Source organism: Sus scrofa, chromosome 4, assembly GCF_054392235.1.
Source record: "Sus scrofa isolate SSC_HxYL_T2T_F1_AM1 chromosome 4, Sscrofa_HxYL_maternal_Yorkshire_Landrace_v2.0, whole genome shotgun sequence".
Lineage (NCBI taxonomy): Eukaryota > Metazoa > Chordata > Mammalia > Artiodactyla > Suidae > Sus > Sus scrofa.
This window is the reverse complement of record NC_139386.1, coordinates 18149853-18177002: the sequence shown is the minus strand read 5'-3', so window position 1 is coordinate 18177002 and position 27150 is coordinate 18149853. Positions and strand designations below refer to the sequence as shown.

General features: G+C 36.3%; 1 long non-coding RNA gene across 12 annotated transcripts in view; it reads left to right on the top strand.

Moving 5' to 3' along the window:
- Positions 1-27150, top strand: part of LOC102159324 (uncharacterized) — a 538926-nt gene that overhangs the window by 158879 nt on the left and 352897 nt on the right. For 11 of the 12 annotated variants that reach the window (XR_014843430.1, XR_014843424.1, XR_014843431.1 and 8 more), the window contains one exon: positions 2879-2952. The exons of the other annotated variant lie outside the window; for it this stretch is intronic. This is a non-coding gene — a long non-coding RNA (uncharacterized LOC102159324). The remainder of the gene's footprint in view (positions 1-2878; positions 2953-27150) is intronic. 12 annotated transcript variants of the gene reach the window in all.

Sequence of the window (27150 nt, the reverse complement as noted above, 5' to 3'; positions counted from 1 at the left end):
CATAATGCCATTTGCAGCAACACGGATGGAATCAAAGACTCTCACACTGAGTGAAGTAAGTCAGAAAGAGAAAGACAAATACCATATGATATCACTTATATCTGGAATCTAATATAGGGCACAAAGGAGCCTTTCCACAGAAAAGAAAAGAAAATGATGGACTTGGAGACTTGTGGTTGCCAAGGGGAAGGGGAGGGAGTGGAATGGATTGGGAGCTTGGGGTTAATAGATGCAGACTATTGCCTTTGGAATGGATTAGCAATGAGATCCTGCTGTGTAGCACTGGGAACTATGTCTGGTCACTTATGATGGAGCATGATAATGTGAGAAAAAAGAATGTATGCATGTATGTGTAACTGGGTCACTATACTCTAAAGTAGGAAAAAAAATAATGTATTGGGGCAAAATAAAATAAAATAAAACAAAATATTTTATGATATTATATAATTTCCACACAATCCTCTGTTGAAGACAATCTTATAACCATTTTACAAACAGCTAGGTTAAGTCACTGGCCAGAGCTCACACGTAGAGGTAGAGCAGCCTGTTAGGTAGCTGTATGGGCTCTGGAGTCAAGGAAATCTGAATTCCAATCTTAAACATATTCCTTGTTAGCTCTGGGGCTTTGAGCTTGGGATTTAACTTCCAGAAACATCAATTCCTAATTTGCCACTTGAGGATAATAATAGCCTTATTAAAAGAGCAATATATGAGTGAAACAACATCTACATGCTTACCAGAGTTCCCTGCCACATAACTGGTGCTCATTAAGTGCTAGCTTAAAAATGCTGAAAAAAAAAATAGTGGGACAGGTATTGAAATGCAATAAATAATAGCTTATATACAGTGTGCATTTACAGCATTCTGCTTAGTGCTTTGCATGTAAATTCATGTTTATGATCCTAAAAACACTGTAGGCAGTCAGTATTATTTCCTCCATTTTAGAGATTATGAAACAGGGGTAGAGAGAGATTAAATACTTTGCCAAGGGCACACAGCTGAACTGAGGCACAAGTGATGCCCTTAGGTACTCCAGTCTATGGCACTTTCTCACATATAATAAACACTGATATGAGACATAGAGATGATGAAAAAGGAAAAGCCTAAATACAGGCTATGGTTAGGATACTGTTATATACAGCTGCATGGAAATCAGTGAAACTAGAACACATCCCACACCATGCATGAAAATAAACTCAAAATGGCTGAAAGACTTAAATATACGACAGGACACCATCAAACTCCTAGAAAAAAACAGGCAAAACACTCTCTGACATCAACATTATGAATATTTTCTCAGGTCAGTCTCCCAAAGCAATAGAAATTAGAGCTAAAATAAACCCATGGGACCTAACCAAACTGACAAGCTTTTGCACAGCAAAGGAAACCAAAACAAAAACAAAAGGACAACTTACAGAATGGGAGAAAATAGTTTCAAATGATGCAACGGACAAGGGCTTAATCTCTAGAATATACAAGCAACTTATACAACTCAACAGCAAAAAAGCCAACAACCCAATGGAAAAACGGGCAAAAGGCCTGAATAGACATTTCTCCCAGGAAGATATACAGATGGCCAACAAGCACATGGAAAATTGCACATAGAGAAATGCAAATCAAAATTACCATGAGATACCACCTCACATCAGTCAGAATGGCCGTCATTAATAAGTCCACAGGAGTTCCCGTCGTGGCGCAGTGGTTAACGAATCCGACTAGGAACCATGAGGTTGCGGGTTCGGTCTCTGCCCTTGCTCAGTGGGTTAACCATCCGGCGTTGCCGTGAGCTGTGGTGTAGGTTGCAGACGCGGCTCGGATCCCTCGTTGCTGTGGCTCTGGCGTAGGCCAGTGGCTACAGCTCCGATTCAACCCCTAGCCTGGGAACCTCCATATGCTGCGGGAGCGGCCCAAGAAATAGCAACAACAACAACAACAACAAAAAGACAAAAAAAAAAAATAAGTCCACAAAGAACAAGTGCTGGAGGGGGTGTGGAGAAAAGGGAACCCTCCTGCACTGCTGGTGGGAATGTAAACTGGCACAGCCACTATGGAGAACAGTATGGAGGCACCTTAGAAAGCTATACGTAGAACTACCACATGACCCAACATATTTGTTTTAAAACCTGTAAAATAATAGCTCCTCAATAAATATTGTTATTACTGTTATGCATTGTTACTATTGTTACCTCAATATTTTCAGTAATAGAAAGAAGTAAACTATCTTTAATGTTAAATATTATTATTATTAGTATTACTTCTTTTTAGGGCTGCATCTGTGGCGTATGAAAGTTCCCTGGCTAGTGACTGAATCAGAGCTGCAGCTGTGAGCCTACACCACAGTCACAGCAATGCTGGATCCTAGCTACATCTGTGACCTACAGCAGAGCTCGCGGCAGTGTCAGATCCTTAACCCACTGAGAAAGGCCAGAGATTGAACCTGCATCCTCATGGATACTATGTCGAGTTCTTAACCCACTGAGCCACAATGGGACTCCTATATTAAATATTATATTAATTACTCTTTTGTATTTTCCCTATTCACATCAATTTATTCTTCTAGCTTAACTTTAAAATAATTTCAACAATCTCTTACCCCCTCTCAAAAAATGTATTGTTAGTTTGTTCAGAATTGTGTTAAGAACAAACTAATTTTAGAATAGGTGACATCTTTATAACAGTTTTTTTTAAATCAAGGAACATGGAATGCATTAAAATAATAAGAAATATTTCTAATTATTTTATTCTTTTATGACTGCAATAAAATTTCAGAGATCTCTTCATTACAGGTTCTCCATCTTTTCTTAATATATTGATAAGTATTTTATGTTTTGATTCATATTTTAAGTGCTATATTTGCTTCATTTTTTTTTTTTTTTAGGTTCTGTCATCTTTACTGTTTTTGTGTACATTACTTCAATAGCCTATGATTTCTTCTGCTCTGGAACTGCACAGGTAAGGAGTCAAATGATTCAAAGGTTTCACTCTACTTGTATAGGGTGCTTCATTTATTTTTAACAGATATGTTATATATCACATTTTTCAGACATTTATGTGCATTTGTCCACTGGCTCACATGCTCTTTTCTCCGTTTGGTTGATAAGGTTGTATATGTTTGAGCATGAGATTGAAAGTCAAACTTTTGCATACTTGGGCTTTGCTAATAATAAATTTAGGAAATGGAAATTTTCTTTTGCTGGATGTTGAGGAGGCTCTGTGGAAGCGGTACATTTTGAAACTGGTCAGAAGAAACCGATAGACTTTAATGAAGAAGAAATGTCTTGAGGTTAAGGCACAGAGAGAGGGAGAGGGAGGGAGAGAAAGGAAGTGAGAGATAGTAATGAAGCATATGATTATGAGTAGTTAAGGAGGCATAAGCTAGAAATATAAGTATTTTATGTGGTTAAACTCATGCCTTAGGGAAAAGATGGAAAATAAGTTCTTGTGTCGTTCTAGAATGACCCATAGAGAAGGGTTGTGTTGTGAAGGATCCTGAAACGAAGTCTGGGTTCTATGGAAAAGATGCCAAACTTGGACTTTAGTGGTATAAGTCTTGTCTTATTTGCCACATAGTAATTTCAGTAATTTCTAGGAATTTATTGAAAATCATAAGCAAGTTCCCTGGGGATAAACCAAATTATGGGGGTCCAGAAGAAGGAAGAGGTGGTCATAAAAAGGGAAGCTACGTTAACCACATATCAGGAAAAAAATTTCCCTATGGAACTATTTTGCCTAAATTAGCAAATATATTTCTAATATTGGTGGTATCTGTTGAGAGTATGATCAGTTTTGCCCTTCAGATGCTGTTCTTCTCTTGTGGCTAATATTCTATTGCTAAGCATATGTTCTCCTCCCCCTCTGTATCTCTTAGTCCTGTCTTGTAACAGAGCACTGCTGGAAGTGGAATGTTCTGCATGTGGTATGGGGAAGGGACTCTGGGCCATTTTAAATTAACTTGTTCTTCAGGGCTTGCCCCAGCTTTAGATCTCTTAAACGAGAGATCTCTTTCACATAAACTTGGTGACATTGTTCTTTTCTTAAATCTGAAAATTAGACTTTTATTTTTCCCTTTAGAGTTAAAATTTGTTGACTGAGAGGAAGTCATAGGTCTATGAGACATCTAGGAATTGAGTTAGTAACTCAAACTTTGGGTGTTTTTTAAGAGTATATGTAGTAAGGAGATAATTTTCAAATGCATATTTTCCATGGGAAAATATTTCCCTCTCACATAACTTTTCAAAATCATTGCCACATAAATTTTTAATGTTACATATGAGATTTTTGTTTGTTTTGTGCTTTTAAAATATAGCTTGTTCATGATGAGATTAGTGTATGGAAGATATTCCAGGATATGTTGAGATGGAAAATTACATGTTTGGTTTCTTCTAAAAACTGTATTTGAAAAAAAATATTTTTAAGGAAATGAGTATTTTTCAGTTTGTTTTATATAGCAGTCTCTGTGATTATATAATTGAAGAGTATATAATAGGTTCCCAATAAAATTTTTTTTAAATCATTGAATAAAGAATGAATTGCTTTTTTGTTAGGATTAGCCATTCAAATGTTGGGACTTTTTCTAGTATTTTCATCACAGCAGAGATTTTTTTTTCTTTCTTGATTTTCATGATGGAGAAGATGAGCTAATAGAAGGAGAGAGAAAATGTGGCTAAAACACTACCATAGACCTGAGAAAAATTTTAAGATTTTCTGCTGGCTGGGGTTGGTCTTAGGTAAGCCTAAGAGGACATGCCTAGCTTGACTTTTAAGGAAAGGTGGAAAACCTGTAGAGGAGACACTCATCACACAGTCAAGGCTTAGGGATAGGCTCAGGGAGGGTAATTGTCCTGTTTTGGCAGCCATTTTGAGACAAATGGACATTTTCTGGCATCAACATGTAGTTTAAAATTAAATACTATATTTCTATTTTGCATCCTAAGATATTTGTATATTTCTATTTGGTATCCTAAGATATTTGAAAATTTGAGGTTTAAGGAATTTTTCTGCGACAGGGAGTAAAAAGTAAAAAGAGATAGTGGCATAGTCTTGTTAGTTCTATAATAATCTAAGTAACAATATAATTTATTGCAGAAGTATATGTTTATATATCAAAACCTCATGGTAACGACAAACCAAAAGTCTACAATAGACACACAAATTAGAAAAAGCAATCCAAACACAACACTAAATATTGTCATCAAACTACAAGAGAAGAGAACAAGAAGGGAGGAAAAAAGACCAACAAAAACAAATCCAAAACAATTAATAGAATGGCAATACGAACATACATATCAATAATTATCTTACATATAAATGGACTAAATGCTCCAACCAAAAGACATAGACTGGCTGAATGGACATAGAATTAAGGCCCATATATATGCTGTCTTCAAGAGACCCATTTCAGTTCTAGGGACGCATACAAATTGAAACTGAGAGGATGGAGGAAAATGTTCCATGCAGATGGAAGTCCAAAGAAAGCTGGAGTAGCAATACTCATATCAGACAAAATAGACCTTAAGATAATGTTATGTGAGACAAAGAAGGACATTACATTTGTGATTAAAGGATCAATCTAAGAAGAATAACAATTGTAAATATATATGCACCCAACCTAGGAGCACCTCAGTATATAAGGCAAGTGCTAACAGTCTTAAATGGAGAAATCGGCAGAAATCAATTGCATTTCTATGTACTAATAATCAAAGATCAGAAAGAAAAATTAGTAAAACCATCCCTTCAAAAAGAGTAAAATACCTAGGAATAAACCTACCTAAAGAGACAAAAGACCTGTACTCTGAAAACTACAAGACACTGATGAAAGAAATCAAAGATGACATGAACAGATTAAAAGATATACCATGCTCTTGAACTGGGAGAATCCATATTGTCAAAATGACTATACTCCCCAAGACAATATACATATTCAACACAATCCCTATCAGATTACCAATGGCATTTTTCAAAGAAGTAGAATAAAATATTTTAAAATTTGTATGGAAGCACAGAAGACCTGAATAGCCAAAGAAATACTCAGAAAGAAAAATGGAGCTGAAGGAATCAGGCTCCCTGACTTCAGACTATACTACAAAGCTACAGTCATCAAAACAGTATGATACTGGCATAAAAACAGAAATACAGGTCAATGGAACCAGGTGCAAGGCCCCAAATAAACCCACACACATATGGTCAACTAATCTTTGACAAAGGAGGCAAGAATATAACAATGGAGAAAAGATAGTTTCTTCAGTAAGTGGTGCTGGAATAAATGGACAGCTACATGTAAAAGAATGAAATTAGAACACTCTCTAACACCATACACAAAATAAACTCAAAATAGGTTAAAGACCTAAATATAAGAACAGATACAATAAAATTCTTAGAGAAAAACAGGCTGAACAGTCTCTGACATAAACTGCAGCAATATCTTTTCAGACTCACTTCCTAGAGTAATAACAATAAAAAAAAAGTAAACAAGTGGGACCTAAGTAAACTTAAACATTTTTGCACTGCAGATGAAACCATAAACAAAACGAAAATATAACCCACAGAGTGGGAAAAAATATTTGCAAATGAAGTGACTGATAAGGGATTGGTCTGCAAAATATATGAACACCTCCTGCAGCTCAATATCAAAAAAACAAACACCCCATCAAAACATGGGCAGAAGAACTAAAGAGACATCCGAAGAAGACATACAGATCACAAAAAAACAAAACAAAACAAAAAAAAAACAATTGAAAAGATGCCTAACATCACTAATTATTAGGGAAATGCAAATCAACACTACTATGAGGTACCACCTTACACCAACCAGAATGGCCATCATCAAAAAGTCTACAAACAGTAAATGCCAGGGAGGGTGTGGAGAAAAGGGAACCCTCCTACACTATTGGTGGGAATGTAAACTGGTGCATATGATCCAGCAGTCCCACTCCTGGGCATCTATCTGGAGAAAACCATGACTTGAAAAGATACATGTACCCAATGTTCATTGCAGCACTTTATACAGTAGCAAAGACGTGGAAACAACCTAAATGTCCATTGACAGAGGAGTGGATAAAGAAGATGTGTTTCATATATACAATGGAATATTATTCATCCATAAGAAAGAATGAAATAATGGCATTTGCAGCAACATGGATGGACCTAGAAATTATCATACTAAATGAAGTCAGTCAGACAGCAAGAGACAAATATCACATGCTTTCACTTATATGTGGAATCAAAAAAAAAAAAAAAGATACAAGTGAACTTATTTGCAGAACAGAAACAGACTTACAGACTTTAAAAAACTTATGGTTCCAAAAGGGGAAGGTAGTAGGGGGAGAGAAGGGTGGATTGGGGATTTGGAATGGAAATTCCCTAAAATTAGGGGTTTTTTTTCCTTTTTTTTTCTTTTTGCCATTTCTTGGGTGGCACCCGCTGCATATGGAGGTTCCCAGACTAGGGGTCGAATTGGAGCTGTAGCTGCCGTCCTACCCCAGAGCCACAGCAACGTGGGATCCGAGCCACATCTGCAACCTACACCACAGCTCGCGGCAACGCCGGATCCTTAACCCACTGAGCGAGGCCAGGATTCGAACCCGCAACCTCATGGTTCCTAGTCGGATTCGTTAACCACTTAGCCACAATGGGAACTCCAGGTTTTGACAACTATGAATAAAATAAAACTCATTGGGGAAAAGTTAATTGCAACAGTGATTCCTTAGTTTTACAGTATTAGGATCTTTTTACACTTTAAATTTTTTTGAGGACTTTGAAAAACTTTTATGTATGTGGGTTATATATATTTATGTTATAATATTAGAAATTAAAACAAACTTAAACATATTTATTCTTACATTTTAAAATAACAATTAGACCTCCCCTTTTGTAAAGATGGAGTACAAATACTTTGCCCTATTTCTTCATCTAAGTACAACTGAAAACCCTGCCCATTATATATAAACTGCACACATTATATATATTATATACTGGCAGAAAGTTGAAGAGAAGTATGACTAGGTTGGTACCTCAGAATCCAAGGAAAAGTATGGTGGTGCATTTCCTGTGATTTCCTTTTGCCTCATATATCCACATTCTGGTTACCTGAAATGCCAGTGGACACTGATAAACCAGAAATGCCAGTGGACATTCACACACACACACACACACACACACCCCTCAATGCTAATAGAAACTTATTCTCTTTAGCCACAAGAAAAGGGGTGACCTAACAAAAATGGACAATGCTCTATAGACAATAACTACTCTATTCCAACCAAACACCATAGGAAAAAAATCTGCCTCCAATCTATCTGCCAGTAAAGGTCAAATGAAAAGCCCAGACTTCTACATAAGGATGCATCTCAACCTGCCCTTTTCCCCACCATGGCAGTGGGGTCAAAGAAGACTGAGTGTGGAGCAAGTCCTGACTTTCTTTCACTACTGCTCACCTTTAATGAGGGTCTTCTATCAGTACAGACTACATGTAGAGATAAGACTTCTCCTCTGACATAAAGTAACAGAGCACCCCTCCAGTCCTCATGAGGGTGATGTCAGAGTTTTCATGGAATGTCAGGACTTGCACAACTGTTCAGCAGTAGTCAGGCTATTCTCTCACCTTCTCCTTGCTAGTGAACGTGGAGGTCACTAATGGAGTAGTACCGTGGAGACCCTCTCCCTGCCCCTTAGGATCCACAGAGACCTAGTGGGGATCCTGGAGAAGTGATCCACACAAATAGACTTGGAATAGTTATGGATATAAATATCTGGAGCAACCACTAAAAAAGCCATGCAAAGAGATACAATGTTAAGAGAAGTTAAAATGGAATTCTAAAATATGTTCGATTAATGTAGAAGAAAAAAAAATAGAGAAAAGACAGAAGAAAAAATTAAAAAAACCAAAATGGCAGACTTAAGCCATATTATATCAATATGTTAAATGTGGATGGTCAAAATATACAAGTTAAAAGAGAGAGGTTGGCCAAGTGAATAAAAAAAGACCTAATTGTATGCTGTCTATTAGAAACTCACTTCCAATGTAATAATATAGGTAGATTGAAAATATAAGGATGGAAAAGATACAGCATGCAAACCCTAATCAAAAGAAAACAGGAGTGACTATATTTGACTTCAGAGCAAAGAAATTACTAAGGACAGAAAGGGACAGTGCATAATAATAGAATCCCACAAAGATGATATAGAAATCCTAAATGTGTATGTACATGTGAAATATGTGTAAAATATGTGAAGCAAAACCTGGTAGAACTGAAAGGCAGAATAGACAAGTCCACAATTATGGTTGGAGACAATACTTCTCCCTCCACAGATGATAACTTTTAGATAGAAAATTAGTGAGAATGTAGAACTCAGTAATACCACCAACCAACAGGATTTACTTGACAATTTTAGACCACTGCAATGACACTAGCAGAATACACATTCAGATAGAATGAGATAGAACATATTCTGAGCCATTAAAAAACTCAACAAATTTAAAAATAATTTGTGGAGTTATCCTGTGGTATAGCGGGTTGGGGATCTGGCGTTGTCACTGCAGTAGCTTGGGTTGCTGCTGGGGCATGGGTTCCATCTCTGGCCTGAGAAGTTCCACATGCTGTGGGGTGCAGCCAAAAAAATTGTATAAATTATATGGAGTGTTTCTGTGACCACAATGGAATCAAAGTAGGAAACAGTAATAGAGAGGTAACAGGTAAATCTACAGACATTTGAAAATTAAATAGCACATTTAATCATAATTCATGGGCAAAGGAGAACGTCTCAAAAAGTTTTAAAAAATGAAGTGAATTAAAATCAAAATCAAGCACATTAGAATTTGTAGGACATAGCTAAAACAGGACTGAGAGGAAAATTGACACCACTAATTAGTTGTGTTACCAAAGATGAAAAGTCTTCAATCAATAATCTAAGCTTCCACCTCAAGAAACTAGAATAAAAAAGGACAAAATAAACCCAAAGGAGGGAAATAAATATAAAAGCAAAAATCAATTTAGTTGTAAACAAGGAAACAATAGAGAATGCCAAAGAAACAAAAAACTGGTCCTTTGAAAATAGCAAAGGTCGACAAAGTTCTAGCAAGACTGGCAAAGAAAAGAATATATGACATATATATAGAATGAAACAGGAGCTATCACTACAGATTCTTCAGTGAGGGGGGATAATATGAACAACTCCATGCACATAAATTTGACACCTTCAATGAAATGAAACAACTCCTTGAAAACTACAAACTATCACAACTAATTCAATATAAATAAATGATTTAAATAGCCCTGTAACTACTAAGGAAATTGAATTCATAATTTAAAAACTCCCGGGATAAAAATTTCAAGGTCTGAATGGTTTCACTGGAGTAAATGGATGTCCTTTGCAGGAAAATGAAATGAATCTCAACCTATACCTCACACCTGATACAAAAATTTCCTTAAAATGGATTATATTTAAATATGAAATATAAATTATAAAACTTTTAGAAGATAACATAGGAAAAATAGTTGGGATCTAAGGTTTGGTGAAGAATTTTTAGATATAAACATCTAAAGCATGATCCATAAAAGAAAAAAAAATCAATAAATTGGCTTCATCATCTGCTTTGAGAAAACCCATATTAAGAGAATAAAAAGACAAGCCACAGATCTAGAGAAAATATTTAGCCAAACAAGAACTCTAAACTCAACCTTAAAAAAAATCTCATTAGAAAATGGGGAAAAGATATGGAGAGATATTTCACAAAGGGGACATTGAGATGGCAATAGTGTGTATTAGGGAGAGAAGGTTAAATTGCAGACAATGGCATGTTCCTCCCATTCTCACTCAAGATGATGAGGAGGAAAATTGTGCCTTTGTCATTCTGCTACTTCTTTTAATTAATTAATTAGTTAATTTTTATGTAATGATTTTTATTTTTTTCCATTATTGCTGGTTTACAGTGTTCTGTCAATTTTCTACTGTACAGCATGGTGACCCAGTTACACATGCATATATACATTCTTTTTTCTCACATTATCATGCTCCATCATAAGTGACCAGACATAGTACCCAGTGCTACACAGCAGGATCTCATAGCTAATCCAGTCTGCATCTATTAACCTCAAGCTCCCAATCCATCGCACTCCCTCCCCCTTGGCAACCACAAGTCTCTTCTCCAAGTCCATGATTTTCTTTTCTGTGGAAAGGTTCCTTTGTGCCCTATATTAGATTCCAGATATAAGTGATATCATATGGTATTTGTCTTTCTTTTTCTGACTTACTTCACTCAGTATGAGAGTCTTTGGTTCCATCCATGTTGCTGCAAATGGCATTATTTCATTCTTTTTATGGCTGAGTAGTATCCCATTGTGTATATGTGTATATCACATCTTCCTAATCCAATCATCTGATGAACATTTTGGGTTACCACAAATAACAAATGCTGGAGAGGGTATGGAGAAAAGGGAACCCTCCTACACTGTTGGTGGGAATGTAAGCTGGTACAACCACTATGGAGAACAGTATGGAGGTTCCTCAGAAGGCTGAATATAGAACTACCATATGACCCAGCAATCCCACTCTTGGGCATATATCCAGACAAAATTTCCCTTGAAAAAGACACATGCACCCACATGTTCATTGCAGCACTATTCACAATAGCCAAGATATGGAAACAATCTACTACTTCTTTTAATATCTTTCTTTTCTACTGCTTATGTTCCTGCTCCAAACTAGTTATACAACCTGTATTCCATTTCCCTTAAGGGGCCAGCTGATAAAGCCTGAGAGTGCTTCAGGAGGTGTATATATTTCAGTAAGGGTTCTCTAAAAAATGGAAAGCTATAAGACTCATGCAAATGAATTAGTGATGGTGAAATTTCAAGCTAATGGAGAAGATTTGAAACAAGAGTTATCCAACCAACCCATACTAGAATAGTGTGTAGTCGATCCATTCCTCCTAAAAATACTTTTGCTCTTGCTCCCACCTCAGGGATCCTACATACTTGCCTATCTGGCAAGAAATAATGCTTCTGGAGGGAGAAGAGATCTCCTTGGGCCAGAAATCAGGTTAAGTGAAATAAAATTCTTTGACCCTCACAAGAATGGCAACAGTTTGAAAGTAGAATGTAATTTCAACACTGAGTCAAGTTAGTTTAGGATCAGTATACTGTTGTAGTGGGCACTCTAAGCCATGTAAGTTTTGAGAAGTATGTCCATGTTCAAGTTTATTATCTTGCAGGTCTCCTCCATTTGGCAGACTATTCACTCACACAGAGAGGAGAAAAAGCGATTCAGCATGGGAAGCATGGTTACCTGTTTGCAGGGTTGTGGGGAATCAGCAGCCCAGTAACAGTTTTACTTCAACATTGGCTAAGTAGGTGTGCTGACCCTTTGCTTTGAGCTTTGATGACCACTAATTAAATCTTTTCTCCTCCAGACTCAGTAAGAATACTCAGCATTTTGTTGCCAAGTTTTCTGAGACCTCTGGTCATTAAGCCTTCACTAGCAATCTGTTCTAACCCTGAAAGTTTACCCATATTACAAATGGATTGTGACATTAAAAGTCAACATGCCTGGATGAAGAATGGGCCATGTCCATTCTTATTGGAAAGATTTGGGAAATTTCCCTGAAAATTGTGTATCCTTTGGTCTTAATTTTTCTAACTCTGAATGGTTGTTTTCTCAAATGTTGCCAAATCTTTCAGTAATGCCTTCCCCTGTGTAATTAGGGAAATTAAAAGTGACAGCACTTTTCTTGTTGAATTAATGATGGGTTTTAATTTGTTCACTTTTAAAAAATATAATAACCACCTTCTTCTGCAGGAACAATATCAGAAACAATTGTATGGTTAAATCAAGCAGAAAATACAAGAGAATAGGCAGGAAAATATCAGTATGGTATTATGATTATAATGATTTATGTTTTTATTGTCTTAGAGTCTTAATTTGGCATTCAAGACTCACATAAATCCAGCTATAGTTTATTTTTCTGAGGTCATCTCTTCCTGTTTCATAACACATATTTTTTTTTACTTTAAACTAATTTGCTGAGTTTCTTTGAACTTTTCCAATGTTTTCTTTTCCTTATCTTTCCATATGCTCTGCCCTTTCTACATTTATAATACCTCCTCCTTCCTGACCAGGTCTAGGAAATCCTTCCCATTTCTAAGTGCTCAGCAACAATGTTCCTGTTTGGATTCCACCATTGGACACAGCCTCTTTCTTCTTTGAACTCCTTTATTTATTTTATTTTATTTTTTTAGGGCTGCACCCTATAATGGCATATGGAAGTTTCCAGGGTAGGGGTTGGAATAAGAGCTGCAGCTGTTGTGCTGTGCCACAGCCATAGCAACCCAGGATCTAAGCCATGTCTCAATCTACACTGCAGCTCAGGGCAATGTTGGATCCTTAACCCACTGAGCAAGGTGAGGGATCAAACCCAAGTCTCATGGATACTAGTTTGGTTCGTTGCTGCTGAGCCACGGTGGGAAACCCTAAACTCCTTTATTCTTGCTACATATATTGAAGTGGATTATGTGGAGGTTCCTAGACCAGGGATCAAGTCCCAGCTGCAGCTGATACTTAACTTGCTGCACTGGGCTGGGAACTGAATCCTTGCTTCAGCAGCAGCCTGAGCCACTGCAGAGACAATGCTGAATCCTTAACCTGCTGTACCAAAGCAGGAACTTCTCAATGAAAGCATTTAGAATTAGCTTACATGTTCCCTTTCACTACTTGTTCTTTTTTTTCTGTTTAGTGTGTGAACAAATATTCACCTTTCTTTTGTCTGTCTCAGCGGACCACTTGAGCTAGTTTTTATGTACTAATCTTGTCTGTGTCCCTAAAGCAAGGACATTCTACAAGTGAACCCCAAACTGGTGGCTAATAGGATGGTTCTATTTCTGAAAAACTGACTTGTTTTCCAAATGTGCTTTTCTTTAAAATACAAATATATAATACATCCAGACACATGCATGCACTGACCATGTCCACTCATACCACTGGCCAGTTGATTAATGAAATAAGATAGCATATCATCCATTTTTATATAAACGGCTTCATGTTTTTTTTTTCTTTTAATTTCTTCTTCTTTCCCTTTACCTTCTTTTCTTTCATAGACTAGTCAAGGAAAAAGTATTTTATAACAGGAATTTCTCTTTTAGAGTCACTATGGCCTCAACTGGGGATAATCTGGTTCAGTCATTCCACATATTATAATCCCCATATCCACCTGGATGGACTCAACCCTTGGGGTGGGGTTGGTGGATTTTAGTGTGTAATTTCCCTTTTTGCAGATTTTCAAACTTTTTTTTTCTGTTTTATGGATGTCTGGTGTATTACCTCACAGAATTTCTTCAGAATTAAGTGGGCAAGCAGTTGACTTCTCATTTGTGTCCCCATCTATAGGCCTTAGTTTTGACCTTTCTCTGCTCATCCAAGTCCTTGGCCATATATCCCCCTCACCTCAGCCATTAAGAGTTCATCAGAGAAGAAACTCGTGTTTTTCTTTGTTGTTCTTTTTGTTTTGCACTGATGGATAGAAGGATATGATGTTTAGAAATGTGTTTATTCTGCTACCTTTAGACCAGAAGTCCTATTGAAGCAGGGTATAGATGGGTCCCAGGCTGAGCAACTGTAATCTGTTCCCTGTGGACAATAACTTCAAGATAAAAGCTTCATCCTGCTTGGATAAAACTGACACCACCTATTTCTCATTCCTGAGGTCAAGGAGACCTCCAGAACTACACACTCACAGAACATTTCCTTAGGGGTCCGAGAAAAGAGGGGCCCCAGATCATAGTGCATCTGGTCAACTTCCCACAGACCCTTGTGCTAGAATCAGACCTGACTAGTATCACGTAACTAGCAACTGACCACAGCAGAGAGCAGAGAACAACTCTTGTTGGCTTATATCCAGAGAGAAAATGGGGATCCCAAACCTGCAGCCACAAGGAACTGGATTCTGTTAACAACCAGAATGAGCCAGGAAGAAGCCCCAGATGAAAACTCAACCTAGTCAATACCTTTATTTCAACCTTGTGAGACTGAGCAGAGAACCCAGTTACACTGTGCCCAGCCTTCTGATCTATTCAAATTACAAGATAGTAAATGCATGATGTTTTTAACTATTTGCGTTCATTAGTTTTACAGCAATAGAACATTAAAACACCAGCTAAATGCTTGAGATGGACAATTTTTGACTATTGCTGCTAGTGAACTTTTTATTCTTAATTCATGTAGGGAAAGAAAAAGCGAGCTTCATTAGGTACAAAAAATTTGCTCCAGAAATGTGGGCAGATAAGCTCAGACTTAATTTTGAAGGTCAAATTTGGGAAGATGCTGAATTAAATTGCTTCAAATAATAAGGTAACAATATTAGCTCTAGAAGTCCTGGGTTATAGAATTGGAGGACTCAAGAAGGAAGAAGAGATTTCTGAAAGTAGAGCAAGCAGTGACTTCTACACATGGCAGAGGATTCAGGCATAGGAGAGATGAGCTGTGAAAGGTGCCTGGGTGGGAAATGCTCAGTGGACTTTAGGAATAGCAAAGTCTGATACCAGTTATTTCACTGTTTCCCGTTTAGTGTTGTAATTTGTCTGTTATTCTTAATATTTGGCAAATTCTGTTTTACATTTAAACATTTTAAAAAAGAAATGTGGTCTAGATTTGAATTCATACATGCATTTCATATATATATATGAGAGTAGACCACCATGATGTGTTAGAAGTTTGGCCTCCAAGTCAAACACATTTCCAGCTCTCCTCAAATATCCTATAGTCATGATCATCTGAACACATCTGGTTGGGAATATAAAAGTCATCTTATTGAAAACAGCCTCCTTGCAAACCACATTGCGTAGAATGAGCCCTGATATTAGCTGACCCCCCTCCCTTTATATAGATGGCTTGCATACAATAAAACTTCATTAACTTCAAATACTAGGCACCGCAACATTAAGGCACTCTGAATAAAAAGAGAATGACTGGATCTGGCCATGGGGGGAGTAACAAATTGTTGCTTTGAATTAGACATAACTTGCCATAAATTACCATTTGATTAATGAGATTTAAGGCCAGCCGTGTGGCTATGTTTGTGTGTGTGGACAGAGCATGAAAAATAAGCAGATTTGTCTGTCTGTCTGGGGCAAGAGGAATGAGGCTGATCACAGCAGGGTCTGATAACTGTTTAACTTGCTAGAGTTGTACTTTCAAGGCCAGCCAGTCAGGCTTGACTGTCCTCTGTGGACCTAGTGCATGCTGCTTCATGGCAGGATATAAATGGAGATCAGCTCCTAGAAAAAAATGCAAATCTAAAATCCTATGAGGTTGACTCTGCAAGCAAGGTATTTAACAGATTAAAAGCAAGATGTAAGGATGAGGTAATATCACCTGCAAGAGTTTCGTATTAGCACCAAATATTTAGAAAAGGTTAGGAGACATGAGTCTTTCATCCAGTCATTTATAGGATGTAGAAAAATGCCAGAACTGTCAGAGATTGATTTCATTTAAATATATTCTTTTGAGAGTGATTGATAAGGAGTAAAATGGGAATAATATATTCAGGGGAATAGAAACATAAGAAAGGCTTGTGCATTTTTGAATGATGAGGTCAAGTAAAGGATATTTGCCCAAGAAACACATGTTTTTAGCACCTGTAAACAAACTACAGTGTTTTCCCATGACATGAAAGCAAGACTTGTGATTTCAAGGAAAATCTCCAATATTTCTAAGAACCTCCTCTAAAAGCCAGCATTTAGTGAGTGCTTTCTATATACTATGCATTTCATATTCCTTATTCCACTTAATCCTAACAACAGCCATCTGAGATGGGAACTTTAACCATCCCCATTTTGAGCAGGAGTCAACTGAGTGTTATAGTTGTACATCATTAGATAAAAGTGTGAATCAAATTTCAATAGTGAAGTCAAGTGCACTGTTTTTGACCACTACTTCTTGCTATCTCCCAAGAAAGTATGTGGCAATTTGCAAACACCCTGTAGATTGAAAACAAACAAACAAAATAACCTAAGAGTTGAAAATTATGTTTTATTTAGAGGATTTTCTGAGGATTTAAGACTGGAAGGCAGCCTGTCAGATTGTTCTGAGAGACCTTTCTGAAGAGGTAAGGGAGGATCCAGAATATACAGGGTTTTTTTGCAACAAAAACCAAGTAGTCAAAATATCAGAAGATTATTATCAATGAAGTTAATGGATGTAGTGTTTTTCTATGTGTGGGAAGGTGCAAGAGTCTGGGCTCATTGAAGTCATTCCTTTGATATGCACCTTAACTGTCTAGGGCCAGCAGTATCCTGTTCTTTCCCATCCTGAGTCCCCTCAAGGTACACTCCTGGGGTCAGTTGCAGTGGTTGATGGCTCATGGCCACAAACATCCTTTGTTTGCTGGAGACGTCTTTAGTCCACAACCCTTTGCTGACCTTCCATGTGATCTTGTTAGGTTAAAATTGCTCTAGCATCTCAGAGTTTCCTTGCAGTTAAAATGGAATGGGGTGATTATTGGCTTGGCGACTGATTTTGTGTCTGTGATTTAAAAAAAGGCATAGTACACGCAGTCTTAGTTCACATGATTGGTACACTAAGTGCCCCTGTCCAGTTGCCCATGGTCTTTGTTTTTTTTTTTTTTTTTTGTCTTTTTGCCATTTCTTGGGCTGCTCCTGTGGCATATGGAGGTTCCCAGGCTAGGGGCCTAATCGGAGCTGTAGCTGCCAGCCTACGCCAGAGCCACAGCAACGTGGGATCCGAGACGCGTCTGCAACCTACACCACAGCTCATGGCAACGCCGGATCATTAACCCACTGAGCAGGGGCAGGGACCGAACCCACAACTTCATGGTTCCTAGTCGGATTCGTTAACCACTGAGCCACAACGAGAACCCCCCATGGTCATCTTTTTAACCCAACTGTGTTCAAAAACCCAATCCACCTTCAGAGCTGCTCTTGAACGATAATGGATTGAACAACACCTCTTCTATTGGGAGCAGTAAATGAGACAGCAACCTCCTTGTCACATGACTTTGCCTCTTTCTCTTGGTACTGCCTTCTTTCGACAGTCTTTTAATGACAGATTTTTCTGTCAAGGCTTGCATTCCCTAATTATTTGACATTCTGGAAAAATTGGTCTAATTCTTTGTCAGATAGAGTCTTAATGGAAAGGTGTGGTGGAGCCGATCATTGGTAGAGCTGTCTATTGTGAAAAGAATTTGACTATTCAATCAGCTCCTCAGTCAGCTTTCAGAAAGTCATTGAAGGACATCTACATCTCTAAGGTAAGTAGAAGTGAGCAGAGACCAAATACTAGGTATCATAGAGCAAATAGGAACATTTGCATTAAAATTTCTCATTCCTATTTGAGTCAGTTGAGCAGGGTAAGGTATCTAATAGGATCTACACACATAAGATCTAGGAATAAAATTTGAAGGACACCAAACATCATTTAAATTTAGGGTAAACTCACTGCCATCTCCATCTAATATTCCATATCATTCTGACAGTTTCAATCTTGCCAAGTGGCCTTACCAACAATCTCTTAAAATCACAGCTCCCTGGCATTATTCATAGATTTGGGCCTCCCCATGTCGCCAAAAAGCGGCCTCTGCTCACTGGTGCTAAACTGAAACACAGAGGCAGAGTTTTGGGTGAAGTAGAAAAGAGTGATTTTTGCTTTGCCAGGCAAAGGAGGTCACAGTGGGCCTATGCCTTAAAGACTGTTCTCCTTTGGGAAAGAACTGAGGGATGTTTTATAGTCTTAAATGAGAAAAGCAAGGCTTTGCATAAGAACCGGGGTTGGGACAGGCACACATTCTTCTTTCTTCTGGAGAACTCTGGTCATTGCAGTTGGTGTCAAGAGATTTGGGCTTAGCCCTGGTGGTCTTCTAGGTTATCAAGTCCTGACCTTCCCTAGAACAGGTATACTTGCAAAAGAGTATGGTTTTTCAGGGATTATGGAAAACAGGAAAGGATCAGAAAAATATCAAGTGCTCAGTGCAATCTTTAACTCTCAAGCAGTTGTGTTCAGGGTGCAGTCAAGTGAGGGAAAGGTACAGGGGAGAGCTCTAAGCTATTTATGTCTAAAAGGCATAACGGTTGTGCATACATGGTCTGCATCACTTGTTGGAAGAAAACTTGGAGATCTCAAGAGTGGAGAACTATGAATAAAAAGTCCCAAATCAAAAAGTAGAAACATTTATAGTCGTGAATACTTTTAAGTAATCCATAAAGCAGCCTTTCCATTATACGTATTGCTTAATTCGAACATCCTGTTTTGGATCCTATAAGGAGTCTGTGGGTTAAATGGGATGTGAATATTGGCAGTTGCAGTAGAACTGGAGGGCAACTTGTAGTGGTGCAAAGAGTCCTTCTGGAGCACAAAGCAGAAAACATAAAGTAATTTTGAAACTACATATTTGGTATACTAGAACCTATTGGGCCATTAGCAAATGCCCTTATAAGCTACCATTTTTTGGGGTTCATTTTTACTATTTTATGGAATTGTGACCCAGTAAAAATGAAGAAAAATGTGATAGAGTAAAACAGTTCATTTTAGGAGATGAAATTTCTCAGTTTTCTCAGTATATTACGTATTCATTTATTCATTCATTCATTTATCTAATAAACATATATTGAGTATCTGTAAATGTGGTAGACATTTCAAGTGTTGCTTTGTTGTAAATGCCTAGGAAAGGCATTTGAATTCTGAGAGTTAATTTTCTCTTCTCTATAGTAGAAAAAAAAATGACATATTTCTTATAATGGAGAAAATACCTGAAAGATTATGTGTATGTCTATGTATGTTTGTATAGTAATAAATTTAGATACTATTGAGAATAATAATTTATAAAATGCCATATTATAAAATATACACTAGTAGCATAACTGTCTTAAAAGAAATGAAAACACTGTATCCCCCAGACTACTTCCCTAAAGAGACATTTATTAGGATAATACTCAATAATAGGTCTTTGTATTGTTTGGGTTGTTTTGCACTTGAAGTCAGTGAGAGTTTCCACTGGTGCCAGTGTAGAAGAAAGGTCCTCTTGTGAACTGGGTTCTGACTGCTTGGACCAGGGGTTCCCATCGCTGCCCCTTTCCTTGCCCTTCGCCATAACAGTGCTCTAATTCACAGTCGGAAACTTTGACTAAAATGGCATTACTGAGGCTGGGATTATGGTTACTATTGCTAAGTGGATCCCTTATATTTATAAATCCATTTATACTTAATTTTTGGCTGAACAGTTTCCTACTTAAATCTGGGAGATTAGGTCAGGTATTAATATCCCATCTTACAGATGCCAGAACTGAGGCTAACAGTGTCATAAACCAGTAAATGTTAATTTCGGGAAAGGAGTTCAACACTAAACATTTTCGGTATTTATTTCACTCTCATCAAGGTGCTGTACCTCATTGTGGAAGTGCATTCAAATTTCAGAGTACGAAGGCATATTAACCGTTCGAAATTATGAAAATATTTAACTGTAACTCATTTGCTTTTAGCCATATTTAATATATGTGGAACTATCAATAAAGAGAGAATGAAGATTTTAAGTTCATCAAACGGGTATAGATTAAGTCATTTGAATACCACCTTCATAATTTTTGTCTTGTAAATCTCATATCTACAATATAATTTACTTGTTATTTTTCTTTAAATATGATTCTCTGCTTTTGGTTAAATATATTTTTAAAGGAAACTTTACATCATTGTTGTAGATGAAAAGCTGGGATAGCTTGCCATAAAAATAAGGTAGCCGGTAAATAAAGGAATAATTATGAAAATGCAATATAGATGTATCCAAAGACATCATACAGTTGCCACCTGTTCACTTTACCCAGAGTGAACCATATTTTCTTAAAGTTCTTAAAGGGGTTTAAAAGATAATGAGAAACACTGTATACCCCTATACTTCTAATACCCCTCAGTATTTCTATATCATTAAAACTGACGGAAACTTACAGAACCCAGGATTTTTTTTAATTTGTGAAAATTGTTTCTTTATTTCTATGTATTGTGTAGTGTGATGTCTCATAATTGTCTTCGAAAAATCCATTTTCTTACTATTTTCAGTATTAAGTCCTCCTCATGTCACCAAATTTTAACTGCATTTCCTAGTCTTCACTGCAATTAGATGTTGCTATCTAACTAAGTTATAGCCAGTGAGATTTGAGCAGAAGTGATATGTAGCCTTCACATTATCAGCTTAAAAGAAAACTATTTGTGTTCTGTTTTTCCGTCCTCTTTCCCACAAAATGCCCTAATAAATTTAGTATTCAGATTTTTTTTAGTGGAGAGATATTTATTAATGAGAAAATATTTGCAAGAGAAATATCTGATAAAGGACTATTATACAAAATACACAAAAGTCAAACTCTACAATAAAAAAATAAACAATCCAATTTTAAAAAATCAGCCAAAGACCTAAACAGACTCCTCATCAAGAAGATATTCAGGGGGACAAATAAATGTATGAAAAGATGCTCTGCCATTACATGTCATCAGGAAAATGAAAATTAAAACAACAATGAGCTATCACTAAACCCCTCTTGGAATAGTTGAATTCCATCCAATCACTTGTGATGGAACATGTTGGAGGATAATGTGAGAAAAAGAATGTGTGTGTGTGTGTGACTGGGTTACTTTGCTGTACCGTAGAAATTGATAGGACACTGTAAATCAACTATAATGGAAAAAATGAAGATCATAAAATAATAAAATAAGACAAAAATAAAACTAAAAAGCAAACAAACAAAAAACCCAAAATACTGATAGCACCACATCTAATGCTGTAGACAAACAGGAGCTCTCCTTCACAGCTCATGGGAATGTGAAATGATACCACCCCCCTGGAAGATGATTTGACAGTTTCTTACAAAACTAAATACACTCTTACCATACAATATAGCAATTGCACACCTTGGTACTTGGTAATTGAATGAGTATAAAAGTGTATAAGAGAAGAAGAGTCAAGAGTGACTTTAAGATGGTTAGTGTGAGCAACTGGATGAATAAAAGATGCTTATGGAGATATAAATTTGGGAGTCATCGGTGTACAGATGACCTTTAAAACCATAAGATTCAATGATACCAACTAGGAAATAACTGAAGATAGGTAAATAATAAATGATAGCTGTTAAGGATAAATGTGTATTTTACTTCTTGAGGAAAGTGTTGACTCTGAAAATTCCCCAGAGGTAACATGTCTCATCGTCCTTGTGAAACACAGACACTTAACGTCTAAGTCATGTAGCTTTTCTCAAAGTAGCAAGTGAAAAAATTTAGTCTGATCTTAAGGTTCTATTAGAATCATGATTGAGAGCATTGGGATTAGAAAAAAGATACACATAGACATAGGATCCCTGCCTACAGCTATGGGAAATTAAACAATAAAATTGTATCATGTTAGGTAAACATTAATTCTTTTTCTAGTTCATTTATTTAACCAATGTTGAAAATCCTTATCCTAATATAGGGACTTGGGATATAAAAATGAATAAAGCTCATTCCTTGCCCTCAACAAGCAATGGCTCTAACAGCAGGAAAATTATGGTTCCATACTATAATAAAGGCATGTACTTGTGATGGAAATAAATAGAGGTGCCATGTAGTATACAGAAAAACACCTAAATGATCCCAGGGGATAAAAAGATAATTAAGGCAAGCATTGAGAAGGAGGCAACACTCAATTCAAATATAAACAGATGAGTGAAAATTAACTATGTGCAGGAGGTGGGTGTAACATTGGAGTCCAAGACACGTGCCGAGACCACATATCTTAGCCTTCTAAAAGAGGCCTTATCTAAATAAGGCTGCAATATTAGACTTTGATTTTCAAACTTATGGTTTTTACAGGAAGTATTTCTATAAAGAATGCTTCTGCATCTGTTTCAAGGTTGCCCTTTTATATGTTTTATTTTCTTTTGAGTAAATATATGATAAATTCCTTCCCGGGAAAATTTTTTGTTTCTCTTGGTAAATTTGCATTTTCCATTATTTAGACTTTGAGTACCCTCTTGGGTGCCAAGAAGCCCAGAGCCATATTTAATGCTCAGTCATGATAGCTAAAACCCACATTTCTGTTCAGTTTATTTTCCCTTAGAGTCTATGATGTTTTCTGTTTCTACTGTTAAATAATCTGATTATGTGCTTGTCTTTCATGGTAAGCCAACACAAAACCTTTTTGAAGTAGGTCGAGGATAAACTATATATATAAATACACACATAAATACTACATAGCCCAGATGGAAAGCAGGCATCATTTGATGCTTTTGGAGCTGCAAAATTCATGTACGTGTAGATTGTAATGCTTTCTATAAGTCATATTATACAGCTGTTGAACCAGGCAAAAGCCCATTTGGCGTTGTTCCTTCTAGTTTATGGAATAGTTTTGTTATTTTGCTACATTTAATCTCCTTTTCCTCTTTCATTGAATCACTCAGTGTTTATCCTGCTCAGAGTACTTGGTATTTTTCCCCCTCTGGCCATCACCTGTGCTGTTTCTAAAGCATTTCTCTGGTAACAGTCCCTTCCCAGTCTCTCCCTATACTATCCCATCTCTATGGTTACTCTGAGAGCCATCCTGTCAGTACAACCTGACTCCCTGGCTACAAGTCATGGGTGTGTGGGTAGCTTTATTTCCCAAGATTGGAAAATAAAAATCTTTATCATTTTGGAAATGAGAGGTTCTAGTTTAGTATGCTCTTTAGAGTAGAATAAATGAAAATTCAGGAATTATTGGCTGTATTGGCTATGGGGCAGAAAAAGTTGGTCAGTGAAAGAAGTGTAATAGGCATATAGGATGGGATAAGAGTTGAAAGTGTATGAGATTGCCAGTTAGGCTCGTTGACCTCAAAATTGGGGATGGTACGTACCACAGTGAAACCTGTAACTCACACAGAAACATGCAACTGGAAACTACTTTTTACATGCCAGGTTGTCAAAAGCCATTTTCTCATTCCTGGCAGAGTCCTCAGAAGTGCAACTCCTGCAGTCAGAATCTGGAAAGTCTGCTTAAGTCAGAGAGATTCTGACCTGTGCCATGGAAATACACTCAAATCACAATATTATGCTGTGTGAACACTCAGTTTCTAATGTAGAAACATTACCAAACTTTGGCAGGGCACTAAGACATAAGAGTGAAATAGTAAACTTTACAGAAGCCCTAGCTCCTCATCAAACAAATTAAAGGTAGAAGGTGAAAGGAACTGTAAAAATAGGTATAAATAATCATCGTAGAAGTATTGGAGAGAGTAACTCATTCTTACAAATGAACACAAATGTATTTCTGCAAAAAGAATATCCAGGCTTTATAATTAAAAACATAAATGATGAAATAAAAACAATAGGCTAGTGGAGTAGCATATAGGACAAAAGAAGATAAAATTGATGAATTCAAGATTTTTGTATCAGGTAAACATCTGTCAAATTCAGTTTTATTCTTTTTACGAAACATATATGCAAAAGAAAAGTAAAACAATAGGAAGCAAAAAAGTAATTGAGACTTTGTGAAGAGGTTAACAAAAAGAATGGTAGCATATGTGATAAAATATAATTCAAGGTGAAAAATATTACACAGAAAAAAGCAATTATTTTTATAGATAAAATTATAATGCATTAAAAAGCACTATTGCTTATTTGGAAGAAATATATATGAGGAATATGAGTGATAAGAGAAGATACCCACACACATAATGTATATAGAAAAACCTATTAGAAGGTGGCTCCGTGGTGCAGTGGATAGTGCATTGGACTTCTAGAGGCTGTATATACAAAAAGCTATTAGAAATATAAGCAATGAAAAAGAATCCAATTAATTATATATTTGTCTCAGAAACCAGTTAATTATATATTTTTAAATGTAAATATATATAAAAGATGGATGAAGCATGCTAGAAAGTTGATTTATTTAATTTTATTCAATAAGGAGAGAATATACTTGGTTTTTAAATACCAAAGGAATAGTTTTAAAGTTATCTATCGTAAAGCTACAAAGAATATTAAAGGATATTTTAAAAACATGAAGTTATCCATATTTCATTATAGAAATGTAATGAAATTATATATTAGCAACTCAAGAAAATAAGTCAATAAATAAATTACTTTGAAATTAAGGAAAAAACACATCAACTTCTAAACTTTTGAGTTTAAGATGAAGTTAAAACCAATATCATAGACTACTTAGAAATGAATAACAATGCAAATTAATGATATAGTCAAAGTGATTTTGAGAAAATATCTTTAATAAAGACAAATTAAATTAAGCTTTAATCTTAGAAGCAAATAAAATAATAAGTAAAAGAAAAGGAACTATATGAAAAGAATTATTAAATATAACAGCATAAATTAATCATTTGAAAACACAATCATTCTTTGAAAAATAAAGTAAAATGATAAAAATTTGGCCTGTGTGGGAGAAACAGAAAGAGAACAAGAAAGAAGAGGCAGACAAAGGTAGAAGAAGAGGCATAAGTATATTTATGGAGAACATTTTTTAAAAGAAGAAAATTCGTTGATGCTTCAGATCTCAGTTGAAACTGGCAGCCTTCTAGGGAGTCTAATACATGGATCTAGGTTTGCATAGTCCTAAATGTCTATCTTTCTTAGTGGTACAAAGTGTAAGATGCAACAATTTGAGCTGTATTTTAGTTGGGATTTAGTTCACTAGTGCGGTATTCTTTGAACTGTGAGGATAAGGTTACTGTGAACTATTTTGGGGTAGAGCACAGTGTAGTTAGTATAGTCCATAACAAAACAGTGAATAATTTTCTTTCCATGTAAAAGCAAGCTACTTTTATTCTTCCAGTTTGGGGGTTTTAAGAGAATGCATTCACCAGGTCTTTAGGTGCATACCAGTTACTAAATCTGGCATTGCAAGACAGGTGAATTGAATGGAGTTACAACAGGCACTATCACCCCTCCATCCTGTGTAATTCTCTATATAAGTCTTTGATGGCATCATGGGAATTTCCTCCCAGGATGACTTAATTCTTTCTGAACTAAGAGGGTTAATTCAGTAGCTTCAACTTAGTCCTTCCTACGGTAATGACTTTCATCTCAGAGCAGTGAACTGAAACGAAGGTTCTACGTGTTGAATGTGTCTGAACCTAAGTATATACTTGACCAGGGTAATAACCACAGGGTGGTTCAATGGACACATTAGAGTAGTAAGAGGAAACTTTTTTAGGATGACTTTGTGTCTTGAGTATGGTAGTAGTTGCATGAGTGTAAATCTGTCAGAACTTATTGCATTTTACACTTAAAAGAGGCAAATTTATTGTATTTCAGTTATGTGTCAATAAATCCAATCTTACAAAAAAAGAGAAACTCTTCTCAGAATCCAGAACTATGAGAAATAAAATTTCTGTTGTTTATAAGCCACTAGGTCTATGGCGCTTTATTTTAGTACTCTGAACTAAGACAGGTGGCCTGTAGCTGGATGCTATCACTTGTACAACATGAAGCTAGTAGGAATCTAGGCAGAGCTGGTTGCTATGGTTGTGATGAAATACTGGACAGGAGAGATGAAGAGAATGTGAAATGGTGATTGAAAGTGTCCAATGTACTATCTGATAGAGTTGTTGAAAGGATTATGTGAGTTAATATGTGCAAAACAATTAAATATTGCTCAGTGTGTTGCATGTATAGCCAATAAATCATCATTTCTGTTCAGTGTCATGGTGGACCTAATCAAGATGTCGAAATTTGCTGATCTTGTTTGATCTTTCTCCTAATCACTTATGCTAAGATATGTTCTACGTTTTGATTTGAATCGAGAAAATACTTAAAGTATATAGATCAAAACCAGGGAAAAATAATGAAAGCCTTCCTGCCTGAGGGTTTTCTTCACGTGGTCTGAGCTTGGGTAAAGCCTGTTAAATTTACCACAACCTTTTCTTATAAATAACTATTTTTTAAGACCTATGAATCTTTAACTTAATTTACTTCTAGCGAGAATCTCACTGCCAGTTATGGCTCTTAGTGTTGTGGGCAAAAGAATAATGTTTCCCAATCATGCCAGCCTTAGGGATTACTTTCTAGATATTTATTTCAAGAGAATAATTTCTTCATTGTGTGAAATTATCAAAAAGTAAAGAAATGGAAGCTCTGACACTATGAACATATTCCTGTATGGGAAATATAGTGCATTTTAACAAAAAAAGGTGGAAAGTCATT